Here is a 7500-nt window from a genome sequence, read left to right as displayed (position 1 = left end):
TGTGTATATATATATATATATATATATATATATATATATATATATATATATATATATATATATATATATATATATATATATATATATATATATATATATATATGACGTCCAAAAATCGAAGACTACCATGGGTATATCAAATGGCTTTCAAGTGAATTATGTAGCAATGGAACTCTATAATGGAGATGTAAGCCACCTGCAGAGAATACATATTAATGAGGAGAGAATATGATTGAGATGATCGATGCTTCATCTCCTAGTTTAAAGGTTTTATAGGCTACTCATGAATGACAGAGGCAAGGGGCAGTGACATTGCCCTATAAAGCAGGACAATGCCCTTGAGGTTGACCATATATACATATGATCAGCGCCCAAGCACCCTCTCCATCCAAGCTAGGGCCAAGGACGGTCAGGCAATGGCTGCTGAAGACACAGCAGATAGACCTATAAGGCTCCCCCAAACACCTCATCCTTAGCTCAATAGGATGGTGAGATTGTAGCGACCAAAGGAACTAACCAGTTTGAGCGGGACTTGAACCTCAGTCTGGCGTTCACCTGTCAGGAACGTTACCACATTGGCCACCACAATTTTAAAAGATTTTTAGTTATTGGAATAATTACGTGTTGATCCTTTTTTATAACTTGTAATGATATATTGCATCCCCTTCAATTTTATATCTACCTACATCTTATGATTTATGAATTAGTTGAAGATTTTAGTTGACATATTATGTAACATAATCCTTTTCAATTATTTTTTTTAGAAATAGTGAGTGATATTTTTTATTTTAATATTTTGTATACTTTTCAATTTTATAAATACCTAATTTTTCATCATTTAGGAATTTGTTGTAGGTTCGAGTTGACATATTATATAACATAGTCCTTTTCAGTGACTTTTTTTTAGAGGTGGTGGGTAATATTTTCATTAAATTGTGACTTACCATTAACTGGGTCATTTGATAAAATTACCATGAGAAAAAAATGTGAATTTGAAAATTACCTATAACTGATTCCAATAGAAAAATGATATACCATAAAAACTACTAGAAGAACCACATGTGAATTTGAGATTTACCCATAACTGATTCCCATTTTGATTTGAATTTTGTGAGATCAGCTTGATAATGTAATTCCTATTTTCAGTGACACTTCAAGAAATAGAAGGTAAAATCTGTATTGACTTGAGCCTAACCAAAGAGCTGATTCTTTTGATAGACTTACCTTGAATTTCTTTGATATAAAAAAACAGCTCTCGTGTATATTTGATATATAAATAATATATGATTTCCCTTGACTGCAATATTTCATAACAAGCATAGAAGAATGTCGGTCACAATGCTAAAAAGGTATTGTTATCCGTCAAATATCTCTCCTTCTTCTTCTTCTTCTTCTTCTTCTTCTTCTTCTTCAAGTTCTTCTTATTCTTCTTCGTCTTCTTCTTCCTCTGCTTCTTCTTCTTTTTCTTCGAGTTCTTCTTCTTCTTCTCCTTCTTCCTCCTCCTCTTCTTCTTCTTCTTCTTCTTCTTCTTCTTCTAAAGGTCTTCTTTCATAGCATAACGATCTGGTGGCTTTTACCTCAGATGATAGATATTGTCGCACGAATTTTCTCCCTCGGCAAAATGTAGAAAGGCTTGAAAATATGTTTGTTACATCGAAAAGCTTTATACTTTGTACCAAGTCTAAACTCCTGTTTTCTATATTCTTCTTTTAGTTTGTTGACAGATATGAAGTGCGTTTCAGAATATATTATTCTTTAGAAAAAACATGGCTTCCTGGCGAAGACCTTTTATGATTTATTTTGATAAATCTGAAATTGTGAGGATTGTGAAAATTCCTCTTTGATCTTGCTTTCTTTAAAGAAACCAAGGATTTCTAAGGTTGTCTTTTCATAATCATATATCTCCCCTATATTATAAATAGCAAGTGCCTGACTATATATACATATATATATATATATATATATATATATATATATATATATATATATATATATATATATACATACATACATGTATATATATATATATATATATATATATATATATATATATATATATATATATATATATATATATATATATATATATACATACGTATATATATATATATATATATATATATATATATATATATGTGTGTATATATATATATATACATATACATTATATATATATATATATATATATATATATATATATATATATATATATATATATATATATATATATATTACTTATCAGTCACAAAACTGCACGTGACAGATATTAAAGGGTAAAATCCACAGGAAACAGGAAAGGAAAAGACCAGGTACCAAGCGCTTTCGTGTATTACGTACACTTCTTCAGGCTACAAAGTGCCCTGAAGAAGTGTACATAATACACGAAAGCGCTTGGTACCTGATCTTTTCCTTTCCTGTTTCCTGTGGATTTTACCCATATATATATATATATATATATATATATATATATATATATATATATATATATATATATATATACCTTTCCTGTCACTCAGGGGGAGAAGAGTAGTCATACCCTGTGAGACAGGATACCCAAGAGATAGGCTATACTCGGAAACTACACTCTCCCACAAACTGCCGAACCAGCGGGTTTTATTTAGGAAAGTGGTAGGGGGTAGGAAGGCTTGAATCTGTGTATGTGCGTGTGTGTATATGTGTGCATATCTATTTAAATATTCACCCGTCATAGTTGGCGGCTCAGGTACATTAGTAATGAAATAATGCTACTAAAATCATTCAGTCATTTAGAACTGATTCAAAGGTTTAAAGGTACCTCCTGAATAGCAGGGCCAAGACACATGACAATGTACTAGAGACTGACCGTATGCACATATGATCAGCGCCCAAGGCCTCTCTCCATCAAACTAAGACCAGGGAGGGCCAGGCAATGGCTGCTGATAACTCAAAGGGTAGATTTTTAGGCACTCCTAAAACTCCAGTCCTTAACTCACAAGGATGGTGAGGTTACAGACATTATGGCCCCGGGCACACTAGCCACTCTGTGGCACCACAAGTGGCCACGCAGTGGCGGGCCAGAGCACACTAGCCACATTTTAGAGCCATAAGTTGTGACCACATGTGGTTATGTTTTGAATACCCGGCCACATGTGGTCGCCACACCGATATCACTACATCTGATTAGCAGCCACGTGTGGTCGCCAGAGGTCGCTAGTGTGCTCTCAGCCAGCCACAAAATGTCGCCACAAAATGCGCTGTTTGTGGCGGGGACGAGCGACAGCTTGCCACAGTCGCGAGCCACAGACACAAATGTGATCGGCAAAGCTTGAAAACAATGGGAACGTATGGGAGAAAATATTCCCGCCACTAAACGCAGCCAATTGTGGCTCTGCAAAATCGCCAGTGTGCTTAGGCCCCATTAGAAACTATCTATCTTTAGCGAGTCTTGAACTCCTGTCCAACATATTGCTAAGCAGTTACGTTTCCTACAGGATACCACAATCCTGATGTCGTAATGGAAACCTTTATTGATATGTAAAAGGTCCTTGTGATTGGGATGATATTTAAAGGGATATATATTCCGTAAATCTTTAAAATAAATCACATATTTATATATCATTTAAAAGTTAATCACAGAATCAACTTTGCATGTTGATCTGTGATTTTAATCGACATTCTAATGAATATATTTTTATAATTACATTGATATGATATACATTTCTTCTATGATATTTCTTCGTTTTCTTCTGTTATTAACAAATAAAGACAATGAAAATATTGCAAATTCAGTAAAAAATTGTCGAGAAGAAAAATATGAATTTGTTTCATTTTATAATCACATTAATATAATATAAATTTAATCTATAAAATTTTCTTCCTTGTCTTCTGTTATTAACAAAGAAAGACAATGAAAATACTCCAAAATCAATAAAAATAAAAAAATTATCGAGAAGAAAAATAGGATTTTTTTTCGAGAGAGAAATATGATTAAATCTAATGACCCTATATATCTCTGCATCATTCTTGATCATTAGTTTAATAACTATTTTTAATCAAATTCGAATTACCATCAAGCACTGAGAATAATCCACCAAATTCAATTCACGTTAATTAGCAATATATCAAAATATATACGAGAGAGTTTGCAAGCCAGCACCAAAATGAGAAGCATATTGCAGTGGAGAAACATCAAATACCGTTTTGTTAATTATTCCGAATAATATTGGACCTCTTGGTCATATAATTAATTCATAGGGCTTATTTACCCAGCAAATGGTTTTGTTCCTAAATCGTTAAATTTCCCATGAACGTTAAAAAAGTTCTTTTGATTAATATAAATTTTCTTTTAGATTTCAGTCGTTTAGAAATCTAAAGTTTTAGATTCAATGAATTTTGATAATAACAATAATAATAATAATAGTAATAATAATAATAATAATAATAATAATAATAATAATAATAATAATAATAATAATAATAATAATAATATTATTATTATTATTATTATTATTATTATTATTATTATTATTATTATTATTATTATCATTAATCATATTACAAGCTAGGCTATAACCCGAGTAGGAGAGGCAAGATCCTATAAGCCCAAGGCCTCCAAAATGGAAAAATAGCCTAGTGAGGAAAGGAAATAAGGAAATAGATAAACTACGAAAGAAGAAGAAATAATCAAAATAAACTATCAAAAAGAGAAAGTTCCAGTAAATGAACAACTTAGATAATTTTGATAATCAGTAGCAAATAATAATAATTTTTTCTAAATTTGTGACATAACCAAATTGATATAATGATAAATGAAATGATTTTCATTTCTCATTATAGTTATCTGACCAGATTTTTTAATTTTATTTTTAAAAATTTTTTTTAATCCCAAATGCTACACATAAAACTTTAGATTGATTCTCTCTCTCTCTCTCTCTCTCTCTCTCTCTCTCTCTCTCTCTCTCTCTCTCTCTCTCTCTCTCTCTTTTCTGAAAAAAATTACTAGTTTTGGATCGATCATTCTCCATTGATCAGAAAATCTTCGTTTTCTAGAAGATTATTACTCATTTTTTTATTGACTTTTTCAGAAATTTTACGCTCTTGTGAGTAGCACAGAACGACACCAGAAGCCAACATGTATACATACATACATACATACATACATACATACATACATACATACATGTATATATGCACATGCATATAAATGTATGTTTGTTTATGCATATATATATATATATATATATATATATATATATATATATATATATATATATATATATGTATATATATATATATATAGATATATATATATATATATATATATATATATATATATATATATATATATATATATATAGATATATATATATATATATATATATATATATATATATATATATACATATATATATATATATATATATATATATATAAAATAACACATATGTATCTATATGGACTGGTATTAATTTTATGTAGTTTCAATGAAAAAAAGCTAGCCATACATGACCAAGTTTTACAATTCACAAAAAAAAAAAAAAAAAAAAAAAAAAAAAAAAAAAAAACGAAAAGGTACCATATTTGATATTAATACATTCTTATCGTTGTTTCCATTACACTTCTAGCTTAGTCTCTATTAGTTTTTTTTTTTTTTTTTTTTTTTTAGAAATAGATGGCTGTATCACATCTAGTTCCGCTTTGTTTAGAAGCGAAAATAATTGACCGTGTTACATTTGACATTAAAGCTCTTACAGTGGGAAGTGAAATAGTATTTTCATAATAACATAGAAAGTTATGATAATTAATACATCTATTTTTCCTCGAATGGTGTACGACAAACACATATGACCTACTGACTTTTTTATTGTTTCGAATTACCGGAAATTAATTGTAATTTCATAAAGTTTTGAAAATAGGATGTATCTCATATTTCACGTATTCCAATTAATTTTTTAAAAATCTATGAATTTTATTTATAAGAACAATTTTTTTATCATATTACAATAGATTTTTAAAGATAATTACACGAATATAATAATAATCTAAAAAATCCTTTAACAACAGTTGTAAAAAATTTATCACAATTATGCATGATGTATTTCCCGAATATATTTCCGGTTATGATTTATATTTCGTAATCATATTTTTTTACGGGTTTATAAAATATTTGGACGAAATTTGAATACAAATATATCTACTTCTTTTTCCATAATATTTCTATGTAGAATTTTGCATTCAAACCTAAGAATCTATATGAGCATGGTAGAATAAAATTAACTGCGAAATAACCAAATTTATATATAAATATATATATATATATATATATATATATATATATATATTTATATATATATATATATATATATATATATATATACACACACATATATATATATATATATATATATATATATATATATATATATATACACATATATGAGTGTATGAGTGTTTGTGCACGTGTATATGTGTATGTGTGCATTCACTATATATATATATATATATATATATATATATATATATATATATGTATGTATATATATATAGATATGTATGTATATACATATATATATATATATATATATATATATATATATATATATATATATATATATACATATATATATATATATATATATATATATATATATATATATATAAAAGTATATATATATTTAATCTATTTCTCTGTATATAAATACATATAGACATAATATGTATATATATATATATATATATATATATATATATATATATATATATATATACAGTATATGCATATATAACTGAGGCATAAAAGCAAATTAATACACCACATTACTTCCTTATTTTAGGCTTTACATTTTAATAAGAAAAAAAAATCCCCTCAGTAACATAATATCCTTTTGTATCCTATTTAGCTGCCTTATCTGAAAAAGCCACTGGGATCCAACATATCCTAAAAACTAAATGAGAGGATGAAGGACTTTTTCAGTGGACTAATAGGATACGCTCAACGCGGTTTAAGTAAATCCCTGATTTTTTTTGGGGGGGGGGGGGAGGGAGGGCCTAAATCCCAGCTGTGACGGATTTTACACTACCTAATTGATTATAAAGTCCTTTATTGTAAGTGATATCGACTTTCAATAATTCTTTTTTTTTTTTTTTTTTTTTTTTGCTATAGTGCTTGCTTAATCCTGATGCATTAGTAGTAAACGAAAATAAAGATACTTCCCTCCATTGCTTTGAACGAAAACCTGTTTGTGTATTTATACGTTTTATCCTCGACATAAGTATGAACATTCATATGAATATACCTGTTCATTATTCTTTTAATAACAGTATTATTTTGTTTGATATTTTTGTATCTATTCCTTTTTTTTAAACGATTAATTTTTCATAAATATTATTCTTTTAATAACAGTCTTATTTTGTTTGATATTTTCATATCTATTCCCTTTTTTTATACTATTAATTTTTGATAAATATTATTCTTTTAATAACAGTATTATTTTGCTTGATATTTTTGTATCTATTCCCTTT

The sequence above is a fragment of the Palaemon carinicauda genome, chromosome 26 (assembly GCF_036898095.1).
Source record: "Palaemon carinicauda isolate YSFRI2023 chromosome 26, ASM3689809v2, whole genome shotgun sequence".
Lineage (NCBI taxonomy): Eukaryota > Metazoa > Arthropoda > Malacostraca > Decapoda > Palaemonidae > Palaemon > Palaemon carinicauda.
Note: the sequence above shows the minus strand (reverse complement) of the source record.